The sequence below is a fragment of the Phycodurus eques genome, chromosome 17 (genome assembly GCF_024500275.1).
Source record: "Phycodurus eques isolate BA_2022a chromosome 17, UOR_Pequ_1.1, whole genome shotgun sequence".
In the NCBI taxonomy this organism is placed as follows: Eukaryota; Metazoa; Chordata; class Actinopteri; order Syngnathiformes; family Syngnathidae; genus Phycodurus; species Phycodurus eques.
This window is the reverse complement of record NC_084541.1, coordinates 19,773,701-19,791,957: the sequence shown is the minus strand read 5'-3', so window position 1 is coordinate 19,791,957 and position 18,257 is coordinate 19,773,701. Positions and strand designations below refer to the sequence as shown.

Genomic DNA, 18,257 nt, shown 5'->3' with positions numbered 1-18,257 from the left:
CAACCACAAATTCTGCTGGATTATGTTTTTTTTTTTGTTTTTTTTTTCAGTAAATAGGGGACAAACGTAATCTTTGGGGTTTATCTGGCGGTGCAACCCCAAACACAATAAGTTTGTAATTATTGTTTTTTTGTTTAGTTTTTTTCAGTTCGAGTCAACGGTAGTCAATGATGTTCTGTTACCCGGAAAAAGCATGTTGTTTACAAACATTATGAAAAGGTCTTTATACTATGTACCAAATACCACACTGTAGATCTGTCTCTAATATTGTGTGACTTTATGTTGCCAGGATAGTTTGGTTGGCTCAGTGGTTAGCACATCTGCCTCACAGTTCTGGGGCTCAGGGTTCGAGTCTTGGCTCCGGCCTTCCCGTGTGCAGTTTGGATGTTCTCGCTGCGTTTACGTGCCTTTTCGCCGGGCACTCTGGCTTCCCACCACATTCCAAAAATGTAGACGTTCGCTTCAGTGAAGACTGAATTCCCCACAGGTGTGAGTGTGAATGGTGCGATTGGCTGGCGGCTATTCCAGGTTGTACGGTTGTATAGGTTGTATAGAAAATGCATCGATTATGGAGCCACATTTTGGGGGCAAAAATACTCTAAAAGCAGTCTGAAACAGGGTCGCTATTGACGACTGCTAACTACAATAATAAAACAATTGCTGTATAATGCTCCACTTGTCCATCCATCCATCCATTTTCTGAGCCGCTTCTCCTCACCAGGGTCGCGGGGGTGCTGGAGCCTATCCCAGCTGTCATCGGGCAGGAGGCGGGGTACGCCCTGAACTGCTTGCCAGCCAATCGCAGGGCACATAGGAACAAACAACCATTCGCACTCACAGTCATGCCTACGGGCAATTTAGAGTCTCCAATTCATGCATGTTTTTGGGATGTGGGAGGAAACCGGCGTGCCCGGACAAAACCCACGCAGGCACGGGGAGAACATGCAAACTCCACACAGGCGGGGCCGGGGATTGAACCCGGTCCTCAGAACTGTGAGGCTGACGCTCTAACCAGTCGGCCACCGTGCCGCCTGCTCCACTTGTATTGGATCTAATTAGACTGTGCGGGTGTACCTAATGAAGTGGCTGATGACATGTCCACTAGCGTTACAAGATGGCTTGCTAAGAAACTTTGAAATTGCAAAATTGTGATCTGCTTTGACAAATTCACTGCACACGTGAATGAAAGAAAAGAGCTGTTCAGTGACTGAGGTTAATGTCTAGCATGAACATCCCCCTAAATTACCAGCAACACAATTTCCTTTTTTTTTTTTTTTTTGCGACGACATAGTTCCCATCTGCAGACTACATTTTCCACTGTGTCTCAGTGAACACACGCGATGCGGAAAGCAGTGTGCCTCACAACATTTTGTCCAACAGAAATGCAGACTCATCCATGCACACGTCCTTCCCTGAGCATGTCAGCTGCAATGCTGATATAACCGCTTACGGTGGTTATAGGCTGAAAAATGGCCTCTTACCCATCCATCCATCCATCCATTTTCTGGGCCGCTTCTCCTCACCAGGGTCGCGGGCGTGCTGGAGCCCATCCCAGCTGTCATCGGGCAGGAGGCGAGGTACACCCTGAACTGGCTGCCAACCAATCGCAGGGCGCATACAAACAAACAGCCATTCGCACTCACATTCACACCTACGGGCAATTTAGAGTTGTCAATTAACCTAGCATGCATGTTTTGGGGATGTGGGAGTACTCTGAGAATAACCGTGTACTATGGTCCGTGAACGCACCGTCTCTCAGTAAGTGAGCGCGTTAAAGAGCGAATGTGAACATCAGGGCCGAATCGTGACCTGAATGACGAAGCGCTAAACAATTCGGTGAATGACTCTTTTGAGCGAATCTTTTTCATGAACAGATTTGACTAATCCATTGCAGTCAAAAGAACTGCTGTTCCCATCACTAATGCACGCTGTCAACTGTTGACAATGTTACTGAACCTGACTACAGCTTGATGAAAAGGATTTTAAGTTCCCCAACAGAATGCTTTGCAATAGAAGTTTTTTTTTTTTGTATTAATTTAATTTCCATTTATTGGACAGACCTATATTCTTAGCAAAGCCTGTAAATGTCGGAAATAAGTTTCTATGAACGAGACTTACCATTTATATTTTCACACACTGGTCTGAATGATGACGAAAACGGCTCCCTGCCTCTTCGTTTGTCTTTCCTGGTAGGAAGAGATTTTGGATGGATGAGGCTAAGAAGGATGCTTATCGTTTTCAATGCGGCAGTAGAACCAAATCAAGCGTTGTGCTCACTTCTTAAACACACCCTGCAAACTATTTATGAAAGCAAAATCAGTATCTAATGAATAGTTTGTAGTTATAGCTGATGTTTGATTACAAAATGCGCATGAATTACAAGAAATCCCGCTGGATGCTGAACGCAGCTCAATTCTAAACCTTTTCCCGAGAATGCTTATTAAATAGTAATGTACCCTGACATGTGAGAAGTGAACAATTCATAGGAGTGTGCCCAGACGTGCAACACGAAAGACTCACAAAGAAGGCTCATATTAAACAGGAAATCTTCATCGTTGAAAATTCCAAAGATTTTTGTGTCATAACATTCTGATTATGCATTTTATGCCAAAGTGCCACACACCGCCGTAATTTACGTGCCTGCAATCGTGTCCCTGCGAGGCCAGTGATTCGAGCCAGAGAAACATGGGATGACCTCCTCATCATATTATGAAAACGTAAAAACCGGCTTTTCATATGGTATTTAGTTGCATTTGTATGTTTTAACATGATCAGCAAACGAAGAACCCCAGCCAATTAATGATGTCCCGATCTTAATTTAGCTTGTGCCAAAGTTCCAACAAACACTGGCCAAATCTGAGGACGATTTTTTTTACCAATGCTATCGCTAACATTACATTTATTTGTTTTCGACCTTTTCCGGTCTAAAACGATGAACGCGGCTTCACCCTCCTGCAATGCAATGTTGTGCGTAGGAAGGAAACGTTTCACCGTTTACCAATTAAGCCGGGATAACATTATTGCCCTTTTATATTGGACTTGTGGTTAATGCAGTATTTAGCGTATCTGACCTTAAACGAAGGTTAAGGTCAGAGGCTGGCTCCTCTTCGTATTCTGTGGCGCAGCGTGTTATGAGCAAAAGCATCGGCGGCTAACAGGATGACAGAGGTGCTGTCGCTATGCTCTCACCTTGTTCCGGAATGATTGTGGTGACGTAACTACAGGGGGGCATGTAAACAAATTAGAGCATTGCTTAATGGCTGCGTCTTCGGTTTAGCACTCTGGCTGTCTTCTCTTCACCGCACAAATGAGGATAATGTGTTCGAGTCTTGCTTGTAAAGCAAACTGCAATTTTCCGACCCTACTAGATTATCCACTCAATTATGACAGTCATCAATTTGCCAGTTTGGCTCCATTTTGGGTTCTTGTGCAGATCTATTCTATCGCTTGCCAGTCCGTGCAGCAGACCTGTGACCCATCTCGGGAAAAAAATCATTTTTGCGGCTGCTGTTTACAATTTGTCATGTGTAAAATATGCATAGGGTTGCTGGTTTTCGTATTCTTTTTAGTCAAAAATAAAACTCGTCACGATTCTTTAGGTGCAGGGATCTGTCGTTTTCTTTATACATTTCCTTTAGCGATATCATTATACTAATAGCTGTGATAATTGTGATAGTAATAATTGCATTTGCATATCGTTTCATCTTTTTTTGCGTGATCACAATGAGGCATTTCACATCATTGTTTTTCCACGCCTAATGATGAAATGATGAAACATTTTGTTCCTTCATACTTTGTCATATCTGACGTAATTCACCACGACACGTGTTGACCTAATTTGTGAAAAAAGCATTTGAAAGGAGACGTTGCAAGTTTGTTCTAATGCAGGCTAAAATGTTCTTTTTGTTGCTGTTGTTGTTGTTGTTGTTGTGGAGTGGTGAAGAGCTTCTTATTGCATAGAGGGAAAAGTCTGCCCTAATTAGTCGCCTGAGTACGATAATGAATAGTTGAATAGGCTGTGGGTAAACCTGTTGTCCTCTGTAATCAAAGCAGCGCACATGAAACGTCAAAATACAGTATTTTGTGTGGTTACCACCACGGCGAAGTAATTCAATACGTGCATTTGAATAACTGTAGTGCCATCTGGATATTTAGTGATCCCATTTTCTATAAAAGTGAACAATGTTTCTCTTTACGTTTGGTCTCGCTCGCGCCTTTTTTCCTTCAGCATTTACCCTCCTTTTTCCCCCCTCAGAAATCAACCTCCCTCCTCGGAGCCGCCATATTTTTTGTTATCGTCAAAGACAAAATGAGAAAGCACGAGAGCGAGAGGACGCCTCGGGGCTTGCGTCCTCGTATCTTCACTGTTCGCTTCATCTTCCACCCCCCTTGTTCTTTATCTTCCATCTATGTGAGTGACAGCTGGCAGCCAGTAGGGTACAGTGGCCATGCCAACCCAAGTGCACATTTCTGCCAAGTGACTTGAGAAAATGCACACTTGAGTGTGACTTCCTCATGCGTGCCGGAGCTGAGAATCACGCCGCACACTTTTTGGGTTGCCTTTAACACATGAACACTCTGTTCCTCACATACTTTATGATATTTAAACATGGCATGGAACAAGTTTTGAATATGTAAATGAATGCAATGTGATGGGCACAAGGCAGATGCTGTGGTGGCGCGTGGATAAGAATTTATTTTGAAAATGACACAGGTCTGATAATTAAAGCTAGCTACACGATGATAACGCAACACGGTCATCCTAAAACGTTATAACCATTTGCACAAGGCATCCAACACAAGAGCTGTATCACAAAATTAGCCTGATGCATAAATGTATTCACCAAATAAACCATTTGTGCAGTGGCGTCGAAGTGTTAGCTGTCTAGTAGTTTGAGTCTCACGCAACGAAATGAGGAAACCAAAATATTCGAAACAGCTTTCAGTATGATGCGGTGCAGTTCTACGCCACTGCCAACTACAAGCGCAATAATGTTCGCACAATAATTATTCAATTATAGTAATATCTCTCTGACAGCGTTGACTAAAATTGAGCATTTTTATGTGGTCATGTTCGTTTTGGTTTGTTTTTTCATTGGATTGCTCAAACTCTTTCAACTTCTGTAATGTTGTGGCTGATTATTGTATCTACTCTCCTAAATGTTAGGAATTAGTAGGAGTATTTTGACTTTATTTTATTGTTGTTGTTGTTTCCAATGAACAAAATGTGCATTTCAGGCAAACCAAATAGGCAGAATTTGATGAAGCGCTTGTATTGGAATATTGCGAAAGTCGTCGTAATGCGGTGGCACGCAGTTGCCTGTACCTTTTTAAAAAAAAAAAAAAAAAAAAATCTATATATATATATAAAGTAAGTAGGCTTTAATTTTGCCATTGCACTGAATGACACTTCAGGCTATTTGCAAGGCAGAATGTTTCACTTGTATTGAATTTGTCAAATTGTCCAAGTGATCATGAAATTGTGGTGGGTTGGCGTATATATTCCCTTTTGGTTATGATTTCCTAAAGGAATTTATTTATTTTTTTCGCTAAAAGGACTTTTAGCGAGATACCACGAGTACTTCTGTAGCGTTATAAGTGCATTCTTGCTCACGTAGCCCTTTTCTGTTCTCCTCTATTAAAGACGTATGCTTCAAGGTTTATAGCACACAGTAAAAAGAGGGCTCTTGTAATGATCCTGCAATATGCAAACAGCACCTCCTATTATACAAACACCCTTTGCTGCAACACACACACACCCATGCAAAAAAAAAAAAACAAAAAAAACACTCAAACTTCACACAAGATAGCACACAGCAGATGCCAAGATGAGTCTTGAACATGTGAAAATCAAACTGGTGAATAGTGTTACCATGATTACGCCTTCGTAATTTGCACTTTCTCCAAGTATTCCCCAGGAGCCGGAAGCCTTTCTTTCCATTCTGTCACCCTACGTTGGAAGTGATTTGGGTCAGGATCTGTAGTTGATGTTGACTGCACACCATCAGCGCAAATCCAAGATCTTATTAGTGTTGTGTGGAGGCAAGATTGAAGAATTTCACAACAATTTACTGAAGGGAAGAGGTCAGTGATTGCAAAGAAAATAGACACGAGATTAAAAGGAACACACAGTGGAAAAGAACACGAGAGGGAATGGCATGCACACACACACGATATCCAAATGTAATCTAGGATTACTCCAGTGCAGAAGGCGGGCATGTCCACTCAAATGCACAAATAGGAAAAAAAAAAAAAAGGACACAAGACATGGCTGCAGACTTGAACCGTGTGGGATAAAGCGGTACGAGCACTAATGAAAAAACACGGCCGAAGATTGTTTTGCCTCGATGGGGCACACACACAAACGCACGCTCACACGCACATGCAAATGCAGCAGCAATAATCATCTGCTAGAGACTTGCCACAATTATTTGCATCTATGAAAATCTGATACATGAATGTTGATTATTTTTATCCCCCCCCCCCCCCCCCCCCCCCACACACACACACACACACTGATTAGAATGATGATTATCAATGTAAAACAGCAACAGAAACACTTGTGTAATCACCATAACAAACAAGGCAGCCGAACCCTGCAGGAGCAGACTTTCATAACAGTGTGACTGCCTTTTACTGGTAAACTGCTGAAATGTTCTATGACACGTGCGGAGACTGGTGATAACTGGAGATATGAGACACTTAAAGAGACACCATTATTACTTCCTTATCTCACAGCAGCAACAATGAACCCATTAACTCATTGTCAGAGACCTGATCGGAAAAAATGTAAAATCTGGCGCTCGGTTTAATTCATTTTTAAAGGAAAAGCGTTTAGAATGTGAGTATTTTCTGCTTTTCTTTGTCATTGAAGATGGAAAAATGCCGTTTAAATGATGGTTAGACAAGACCAGCGCCTTTTGTGATTGTCCATTTTTCACAACTTGTTGACAACATAGAGCAGCGCCAAAGTGGCTCTAAAATATATGGCGTTTCCGTGTGTTGTCTTTTCTCAGGGTCTTGTTTTGACAGAGGCTGAGTTTATCGATGACCTGTAGTGTTCGTCTAATGAGAAACCTCAGTGGTACAACAACAGCGCTGAACTCGACTTGAAGCAGCAAAATTGTTGCAGTGTTTTATGAGCGTACGCATCTGATGGCTCTGCTATATTGAAAATGAGTAATTGTGAGCGTTGTTGCCATAGTTGCATGTTCAGCGGTAATGATCGCATAGAAAAAGGGTCGCTTCTCTTCAATATTCAAGCAGATCATGCAGGCCTGGAATTTTGTTGGAGTGACACTTTTGCCAGTTCTTTTGATTAAAGCATTGGATGATAGCTTGACATTACAAGTACAGGAAGTGCAAATGTTTGCACTAAACCATCCAAGAAAGTGTTGTGGACATCGATTTGTGCACTGGGCCGCAGTCACAAAGGTCGAAAGATGCAATTGTTCACACTGGCTTGGTAAGATGAGGAATAACTATTCACAAGAAGTGTCTAGCCCAGCAACTTGATTAATTATTGAATCGATGAAATATTGTATCCATACACAGCTGAAATGAAAGTCATGGTGCTCGAGAACAAAACAGAGAATTAACAGAATTGATCATTTCAGCAGAGGCGGCGGAGCAACTTGCAGAGTGGCAGGGGGGGTGGCACAGTGTTCAGGGGGCTCATTTCACTGCTCCCAAAAAAATGCACGCACGCACGCACGCACATTAAGCCGAATTAAACAGGTATGCCATGCCGGGTGCACGAACGCGCTCACACACAACATTGTTTGAAAGCAAAATGCCACAAAATAAAGAAAATCTCATTTAAACTTTCAGATCTGTAGTGATAAATTTGCCAGTTCATACAGTATTATTTTTACTAGGCTAAAGGTCTCAACATACAAGCCGACGTTGGTCGTCCGGCAGTTGGTTGCGCGTCACTGAGTATCGTCAGCCGCGCGTGTCTCACACCTTCGGGACAAACGAGCCGGGCGGTTTTTGCCAGATTCAGCATGTTCATTGGGCGTCCACCATAGGTGACAATTGATCCCTCTGATTGGCTGTTAACTCGCAAATCAGAAACAAAAGTGACGAAAGTAAACGGCGAAGATGAAGGCATTCATTAGTAAATCAAGCTAAACGTTGCTCTTTACTTAGGTTTGTTCCTGTCTGTATTACGAATGTGTGCATTGGCTTAGGTCAGGCAAGGTTCGTGTTTGTGCATTTTATTTCATTTTCATCTTCCTGCTAGTTGCACGTGAATGCTTCTTCTTCTGCAAGCCAAAAGAGCCTTCGGTTTCCTTGTGTGACTCAACGGCGCCACAAAATTCTCAGGTTGGCACAACCCAGTGCAATTAATAAGGGGTGTGAAAACATTCGTGGTAAAAGGAGCAAAAGGGGCACATCCAAGGCAGGCCAAAATGTTTCTGAATTTCAGGGTACTTAATTGTCAAGCTATTCACATTGGTGCATTGATTGGGCCCTAAATAATTGCTTTTGCTCATTGTGAGGGAGCTGACTTGAGGCGTGAAACAACACGGCAGAACATCCAAAATTGGACCTCAACGCGTTCAAGATTGAAGAAAACAAAAAGACGGCTGAGGAACTTAACAAGCGTGTCGTTCAGACTCCAACAATGATGACATATATTGACACATTTCCTTGCAAAACTGGTTGCGAGGAATTCTGATATCAAATCTAACCCAAAAAATACAGATAAATGTAGCTTATATCATGTTTGACATTTCACGATATATGGCTCCTCGTTGCGCGACATCAGATTTCTTCATGTCGGCGAAGTGGAGTGGAGATATGTCGATTTGCTCTGAATTTACAAATAGGAATTCCAACTTTGAGGAGGCTTTCAATGTACTTTTCATAGTCGGAGGTTAGAACTTTTCTGGGTCAGAGACTGAAGACGTATGTAGAGACAGGCTTTGAATAAACTAAAAACTGGTTTTATAAGCCGAACCTCAGCTATTGGTTCCAACTTTCCACTTAGCGCTTGTCTGGGGTACAAGTGTCTCACATTTGGCTCTTTTTCACCGCGATCTTGAACAATTGCAGCATCGGAGTCACAACAGACCACGTGCCGTTGATTTATTCACCTTTTTACACAGAACCCAGCGAGAAATTTCTCTGTGTGTGCCCTTTCACACGGCTACCATGACAAGATAATTAGATCTGTGATGTCTTTTTTTTTTTTTTTTTTGACCACCTAAGCAAGTATTAACAAGTACCACCATCATGACTAACATTAAAATACAATAGCCTCGTATGCCTTTTCATTAAAAAAAATGAGACAAAAGTTTTATTCCAAAAAGTATATTAAATATTATTGTAAGACAATGTAACATTATGCAGTTTGAACATTAACACTGCACTTATATATAGCAAAGTAAAACACTGTACATCAAAGATAATTCAGTTAAAATGTATTCCACAGAAAAGTTCCAGTAAAACTGTAAGTAAATAAATGTTTAAAAACAAACCGTTCAAGATTAAATGCGGCTGAATTGAGTTTAAACGTTAAATATAACTGAACTGTACTTGGGTAAGGATTCTTTTGCTTACCAGACTTTGATAATCACTGCAGCGTACAACACCGTGACAACTTTCAACGCAACACAGCAGGAGAAGTAAGCCTCGGGTCATAAACATCGGTTTCGTGCCTTTATTACGACGTAATTAAGTCTGGAAAATTGCTGGGTTGCCCTTGTCCTTCCATTACGATGCCATTTCTGCTGTCTTTTGCAGGCAACGGGAAATGTGCTATAGTTATCTTTATGAACGGCAGTTTTTTAATGGGCTTTGATGCACATCAGTCATTAAATTGTGTCTACCAATTATTGTGGTCCCTGCAGCGAATAATGCGGGCAGGAGTTCTCTTACCGGCCCTGAAAAACAATCAGCCATGTGTTGTAGCAGAACCGCACAAAGTGCCTTCGCCCTCCAGTCGTTTACGTCACACTTAGATTTCAGTGGTCACCGGGCTTGCTTTTTACGAGCCCGCCGATCAATCCGTCCCGTAATTCAATCCGCCAGTAAATCACGTTTTAAATGAATAATTCACAGAGCGTCCGAGAAAGCTCAGTGAAACGGTTGCCGAGCGAGGCGCCGGACCGCGCGAGCGGAGCGGAATGAGCTCCAAATGTAGTCGCATCAAATGCATGAAAGTTTACAATTGGACGTCGCTATGCTGTGCTCGGGAAATGACCTTGTGTGGCCAGCCGGAAAAGTCCGCGACGGGCTAACATTTGCATGCTGTTGTTTTGTCCTTGTTGGATCATGATGTACAAAATTGAAAAATACCTGCGAGGATGCTGATGATCATCACTCCCAACCACCGAAGATAAAACTAAAACGATATATGCTTGCAAAGAAAATGTGGGACCTGAACATCTTCACCATTGAAAACTCGGCTGAGGTTATGCCGAACGTGTAATTTGAATGCCGAGTGTGAGTTTCCCTGGACAACGGTGAAAAATAGTACCTGTTTTATTAGGGATTATAGGGCTGCATTAAAGAGCAAGCGGTAAGACTCAGCACAAACAAGTCTTTATATCAGTCCTGTAGGCAAACAACTAAATGTGCATGATTAGCTACACTTTTATTGTTGTGTTATCAGTCAATAAAGCAATATATTCAATTCTATTTCATATTGTTCGGACAAGAAAGCAAGGGGACCTATTGGAAAAAGGTTGGAGATTTTGAGAGGATTTGCATGCACCACTGTGCTGCCTTTAAATATATACAGTACTGTATACACGCACACAGACACACACACACACACACACACACTCTAGCTCTAATAGGGTCTCCACTGGAATTTTCTTCTAGGAGATAAACAACAATAGATTCAGAATAGTGGTTTGTTATTGCACCGACTCGAGTATGTACGCACTTTTGTTGTTGCTCTACAGCCAGTCTCATCCCAACTCTGGAAGTGTAGCGGGAGCAAGCTGTAACAAAGAGAGGAGCACGTACTCAGTTGCGAGAGGCTGGCGATGCGCTTCATCCAACTTTTCTCTGTCAGCGTAGCAGAACTGAGCAGCAGCCGAGTACATACAGTTCTTTCGGTCATTTCCTAACTTGTGATCATAGACGAATGCTGGGGGGGGGGGGGGGGGGGGGGGGGAGAAGATATCTTGAATTGCATTGCTGTGCAAAAATGTACCGTTTCAGAGAGGTCAAACTATCGGCTTACATCAAGAAAAGCAAACAACCGATTATTTAAACCTTGATAAAATAGTGGGGGAACTTTTATCTTTAATGAAGTAATGGTAGTGATTGAAGATGAAATGTTTCAGGCGAAAATGGAACACATATTTCTGCTTAATAGTGAAAAGTAAGAGCATTTCCCAAAAGCACTCAAGGGATTGGAACTAAGCTGTATAGCCTGGAAAACCACTCGACAGTGAGGCTAATGAAATGGGGGGGGGATGGAGAAAAGAATGGACTGTAGAATAATGGATAAAGGGCACGTGTTCTGACCAGTCCAGGTTGACCTTGTACGAGAGTGATGTGCATGTCAGATAAAAGTAGAGAGGAAGACGAAGTGATTTACACATCAACTGTATTGAGCCCATATTCATTACATTTGCAAAATCTGATAGGCTCAACGATAACTGCCATATTTTGTGTGGATTCCCGCCAAAAGAGGGAAACGTCCCCTTGATTTGTTTCAAACCGAAAGCCGCGTGACGAGACGGCACCGTAAGCGCCTGTTGCACCACCCGCGCTAGATCACATGACAGTGACACATTGTGCAGCGCGGACGCCCTGTCAGGGAGCTGGAACCACCGGGCCAGATGGACGGGCTCACCGCCGCTACTCATTTCCTCCCCCCGCAAGACGCCGACACCTCCCCTCCCTCCTTCGCCCCTCGAGCAGCACTCTCCCTCTTTGTCTGTTTCAGACTTTCGCTTCGTGCAGTGAAGCGATGCTCATTCGCGCTGAAAACGTCTGAGGGTCGACGCTGTTTAATATGCAGACATCACTTGCGAAATATGTATGTGTGCATACTACAATGCATTGTGTGATGAATGAGCTTTTTAGAAAATACTATTGTCAGATGTACAGTATTTCTTTGTGGCAAGATTTTTTTGATCCTATTTGGAAAAATTATTCTCATGGACTTTTTCAGCGGGCCAATCATAATCAGGCACATGGCCATGGCTGTCTTCCAGTGTACAAGTAAGAGAAAATAAAATCAAACTGTTTTTTGTTTCTGTTCTTCATAGCTGGGAGCTGCATAAAGGAGATAAAGGAAGCTAATCTCACTTACAGTGGTGAAATATGCTATATGGCTCATGGAGTATTGCACTATGGTCAATGAAGTAGAGGCACCGCAGTGGGCGTTTGGTACCAAGCGGGGGTTCGTCATACGTCAGCGGGTGGAGAACAAGACGTTCCTCGGAAAAGTGCTGCAAATTTACCGATTAAATACATTTACACCTATGATGATCCTTTTAAAGACCGTTTTTTTTTCCCCCTTCACTCCAGCCCCTGAAGAAGACACACTACATTTTCACACAAGCCGTTTTGGAAAGTCATTGCCGGAGATGCATTTAATAATTATGGCCCTGTTCCATGTCGGTGGTACAAACCCTGCTATCATGCATGCTGTTTCACAGAAATTACAGTGAAAAGATATAAAACTGCACCATAAATGATTAGAATCACTCAGCTGTCCACTTTGACTACTGTACATGTCATGTGCCTAATGAATAGGCAAGTGATCTGAAATACACTGTGTGTGTGTGTGTGTGTGTGTGTGTGTATATATATATATATATATATATATATATATATATATATATGGACCTTATTAAGCGGTGTTACAGTGAGCCCCTACGGAGAGTAAAACGCTTAACGTCCATGAAATCCAAAATATTGGGGCTGTCATTTTCAGAGGTTGAAGTGGGCATAGGGAGAAACATCCACACAGATTTTAAATGTAAGATAGTCGATAACACACTTGGCTTCAGGCATGAGTGGCCCCTTCCCCACTATATCTGAACTGAATGCGGGGCGCAGTGGCGAGTAGTTTTTAATGATTTTGAAGCCTCAATTTATATACTTGGCTCTTTTTTTTTTTTTGTAATCATTCAAATTTGGAAGGGTCGTTAACAACACTTCTCTGTGGTGCGTCCAATTCACAAGACATTTTTCTTTCCGCTTTACAGGGACGATTTTCTGCGGCGGTCACGAATGTCGTCGCGGTCAGCTCACCTGACTTCACCGCCTTTCGTGTAAAGTCAGCCGGCATCGGCTCCAGCCCCCCGCGACACTGAACAGGGTCCGCACGGACGGACGGACGGACGGATGGATGGATGTCTTTTCTGTTGCACCAAAACGTCAGTGGCTGTTAGTAGGACCGAGATCGTCTTTGTGTCAGGCATCACGATGAAGGATATTCATTTCCCTCTGCTTGCAAATTCTTGTCCGAGTACATGCTGCTAATTGTAGACACCGCTAGTCGCTAACATTTTCTTAATAGTTCAACCTTCATGGAGGTCTGTGCTCGACTGAGTGCTATTCTAGTTTCTTGAACGTTTGCAGGCCATAAGGATGCTCGTGGAAATGCAATGATTCCTTTTGGACGTTTTTGGAATATCACCTCGTTGAAATTAGATTTTTGCTGGCTTCGTAAAAGTGAACTCAGGGGACTGTTGATAATCCGAGGGCATCTGAGGATGCTCGTTATTTTTTCTTTTCATCCACAATGGAGGTTGCTACTGGAAAGTAATGTTTCCCCTTGCTGTCTTTGTTTCCGCTGCTCTCCATTTGTCAAGTCTCTTTCCTTATTACCACATGCACCGACTGTAAGGGCAGCCCTTGGGATATGCCAGCATGCAGACCCATTAAATTATTAGACCTCGTTTATTATTAACTCTGTTGCATACAGAACCGGCCGCGAGCTTTTTAATATTCATGCGGGATGACTGTTCCCAACAGATGCTAACCGGACCAAGTGGGATCAGATTAATGCACTCAAGTGCAGAACACACATTTTGACAGCTAGCGTTTTAATAATGAGTGTTGTTACAGGTCAGCATAAAGACACACACACACACACACACACACACACACACACACACACACATACATACAGTACATTGTTTAGTGAAGCGTTGTGAATGCATACATACTTGGTAATCAATGCTTGGAACGGTCAAACGCTTTCTGGTCAATGGAACATTTAAAGTTTGGAACAATCTTAGAGTGTCTGGGAGAGTGAGAGCTCCGGGCATAAGCAGGACATGAAAGAAGGTGTTTTGTTCTGAAGCAGCCATAACCAAAAACGGCCACAAAGTGCTCATATAATCCGTTGTGTTCTCGTGGGGCTGTGAATTTGTCATCAAACGATGACTCTCTTTTCCAGGTTTGCTGCGTGCCTCTTTGCTTAATTTCCTCTTTTTCTTTGTCCCCTGCATGTTGACCTTATCCCTTATTCCACCTCGTTCCTTTGGGAGATTGTCCACAATGTATGCAATTTGTGTGCGTGCGTTTGCGTGTGAGTGAGGGGACAAATAGGAAGGAGAGCAGCGAGGTGTCCAGCCCAAAAATGGCATCGTGTGCGTGTGGAATACAGAAATCATTCAAGTCTAGATATGGGGATGTTTGCACTCACCAGGAGCAGTAAGGCAGTTTAGACATTTGAGACCGTCGATGTGAGGAAAAAAGGGGGGCTGTGCAAGTGTGTGCATACTGTGAATGTACGTTAGGTTGCCCGCAAAGATCGACATGACGACGGTCCTTGTTCCGGCGAAGAGAGGCGTGTCTGTGACAGGCTGCGATGATTAGTGGAGCTTCGTGGGCCCGAATTTGCCAAATGCAGGCAGCCAAGGCCGCGACGGCAACTCTTCAATTTGTCTCACGCCCGCTCAAGCGGATGGAGCCTATGTGCTCATTTGCAACATGTGCGATCAAGCTTCGTGCTTCTTGAGCCGAACCCTTGGAGAGGTTAACATTATGATTTCAAATATGCACGCAACATTTGGTACAGTTACAACAGCAAATGCTCAGTTCATTCATTCACCTTCCGTCCCGCTTATCCTCACGCGGGTCGCGGGCGTGCTGGAGCCTCTCGCGGCGATCTTCGGGCGAGGCGGGTGGTACGTCCTGAACCGGTCGCCAGCCAATCGCAGGGCACGTAGAAACAAACGACCATTTGCACTCGCATTCACACCTTCGGGCAATTTAGAGTCTTCAATCAACCCAGCGTGCATGTTTTCGGGATGTGGGAGGAAACTGGAGTATGCTCACTTTGAAGAGATATGATTAAAGAGGTACATTTATTAATTTAACAATATGTTTGGACTCAACCCTGCGTAATAATTGTATTAATTGGAAATAACAGCACGGACATTGCACTTTGGATGATGAAACCGGAATAAATAGATTATTACGATCGTTTGTTATGTGATCGTATAGTATGGATTTGATAAATAAATCAATCAATCAAATCGATCACTGCAGTTCATAAATATATGATTGTGGTTAGTTTGCAGTGGCGTATAACTCCACTGCATTAACTACGCTGAGACCTTCCTGTAATATTTGAGTTCAGTAATTTAGCAAAATATTAGAAATCAGCTCTCAGGATGATACATTGTAGTTCAGTACAGCAAACAACAACAACAAATGGTTTTGGATCACATTAGCCACTACGGGTTTACCTCAAGTCTGGCCTGTGAGTGGATGATGTGATGTTCCATAATATATAATATATACGATAATCTTTTTTTTTTTTTCTGAGAAATGTTAATAAAAAGGTTCATTTAGTCAAAATAGGATAACCAAAAACTAGCATAATCTGTAAAGTACCAAGTATAAGAACAATTATTATTTTTCCTTCCTTAATGAGCCTTTTGGATGTTGCGCATAGGAAATGTCAAAGTAAATCCTTGCATTAGAAGAAACTACTTTTAATCAGCCACTGACAAGCCAATCAAACTAGCCTGGCTCATTACTGTCAAGAGCAAAGGGCACGAAAAACGCAGATGACAGATTTAGTGGCCGCTACCCCTGTGGGACACATGCACAGTTTTATGGTAAGGGAAACAATTTATCACAAGGCAATTCATCTGCGCTTAACTTTTAATTAATGTTCCAAGATGATGGCTTTTAATACGCCCGGCCTAGCCCACTTCTGTCTCCACTCTATTTGTTTCCCTTCCCGAAAATCCACAACGCTTTTGCACAAATTGCATCCGAGTCTTTAAAGCAACAGTAAGGAAGGAAGAAACGTGTGTGTTATGACGGCGCGGTACTCAAGTGGTTCGCACGTCTGCCTCAGTAAAATTTCCCCTGTGCAATTCAAATAATCCATCCATCCGTTTCCTATAACGGCGCTCATTTGGTTTGCCGGCGAGCTGGAGCCTACGCCAGCTGAGTTTGGTCGCGAGGCGGGCTGCACCCGTGCGCCGGCAGCCAACCGATCGCACGGCACATGTAGACAAACAGCCATTCACAAGTATGGACAATTTTCAGTGTTCATGAACCTAGCATGCATGTTTCGGCATGTGGGAGGACAGCGTACCACGCAAACACGGTCACAACATGCAAACTGGAGGTGTTGTCGGTGTGCTAATAACCGCTTGTCTATAATCATCATAATAATCATCAGGGTTTCCATGGTAATGAGACAAATGTTCAACCTAACATTCTTACATAGTGTTGCTTCAAAGTGGAGTTTGTCTTGTTACTCATCTGTTTTCCTGCTTCATTTCCACAGCTTCTCCATGAACGCTCCACTCTCTATTCCTTTCATGTTTACATTAGTTTCTCTGGCCAGCTCCTGCGGCTCAGTCCCTGCCAATATTTGTATTTGGGTGAAAGCGGCACCCCATCTCCTGCATTTGTATCCTCTCCACGGACCAGCTCACTTATTGCTCTCTTTATCCATATATATATATATATTTTTTTTTTCTTTTCCTCCTTGGCTCTCTCCTCTCAGCCTGTCAGCCCTGAATTAACAACATCGAGGATGAGAATGAAAAGATCTGGTGGATGACTCCAACGGAGGAGGAACTGATTGTGAGGGCTCAAAAAGAGAGCAAATTAGACAGTCACGAGTGCAGAAGTTGGCCTTGATGGAGAAAGGACCACATTATAGGGCAAACTGAGAGTCCCAATGATGGATCCTGAATCAAATTAAAAAGCGGCGATAGAGACAAAGAGTAGAATTAGCGTTACACACTGCGTCTTAGTATCTCTTAATTAAGCATGTAAAAGCTTTCTTAGTAGGACAGATGCACTTCTTGGTTCAAATGGGAACAGAGAATGCTCTTTCACTTGTCATTGAGAAGGGCCTTCAAGAAAAAAAAATCCAAAAAGCCAATCGTTGAATATTAAGGCGCGAGGACACTTCAGGCCAATGACAAAGAAATGTCCAAGCCAACAGCTCATATAAATTCATCACACTTGGTGCATTTCACCTCCATAATGTGTCATCGTCGACATCCCCGACGACGCTGCTCCCTGCCACCTCCGTCGCTGAATAGACATTATGTGCCGCCGTATTAAAAGTCTGATCACATCACGGGCTCTCTGTGTGCGAGTGTGTGTGTGTGTGTGCGTGCGCGCGTCAAATCATCTCAGCTTTGCTTTCCGCACATCTATCACAGTAAAATCACAGTGAGCTACAAACCACTTACAGCAGGCGTGAACGTTTGAATCTTTTATGAGGACGTGCTGTAATAACAGACCTGTGCAACAAAATCCTCCGTTTAGACAGCAGACCGTTTAGGAAATACAGATTACACTGGATCTTGAATACGTATGTCAACAATATTTGCTTTCATAACATTGCCATCAAACCCGTTGTGGCTCCTTAATGGCACCACAGAGACAGAACCAAAGAAATGTCACCGGGGATCCATGTTAAATAGAAGTTAGAGTGGTGGAGTGTAACAACAACGAAAAAGTCCACGGAAAGATGTTGGAGTAATATTTTTTTAAAAATCCCATTTTTAACAGACCCAAGCTTCAGTGTTTTCCTCAACCTGCTGACAGCCAACATTTGTCGTGAAAGTGTTTTACTTTTCCGTAGTGCTGTTGCTGTTCAAAAGGTGGTTTATATTTTGCCAAATTCTCAGTGAGTGTGCGAGTGAAAATATTGTTCCGTTGTGCTTCTGTGGACGTTCACCACACACAGTGCTAGCTAGCCTCGTCATATTTATATATTAAATGTCGATGATGATATGAAACCTGTTTTCAATACTTAGCAAAACACAAGAAAAGTGTGCTGCTCAATG

At 42.8% G+C, this 18,257-nt stretch overlaps 1 protein-coding gene across 3 annotated transcripts in view; it reads left to right on the top strand.

Annotated features, from left to right (window-relative positions):
• The window catches only part of flrt1a (fibronectin leucine rich transmembrane protein 1a), a 54,206-nt gene that overhangs the window by 21,214 nt on the left and 14,735 nt on the right, over positions 1-18,257 (top strand). Inside the window, exon 2 of one of the 3 annotated variants that reach the window (XM_061703125.1) lies at positions 13,182-13,352. The exons of the other annotated variants lie outside the window; for them this stretch is intronic. The gene's annotated coding sequence lies outside the window, so the exon portion shown is untranslated. The remainder of the gene's footprint in view (positions 1-13,181; positions 13,353-18,257) is intronic. 3 annotated transcript variants of the gene reach the window in all.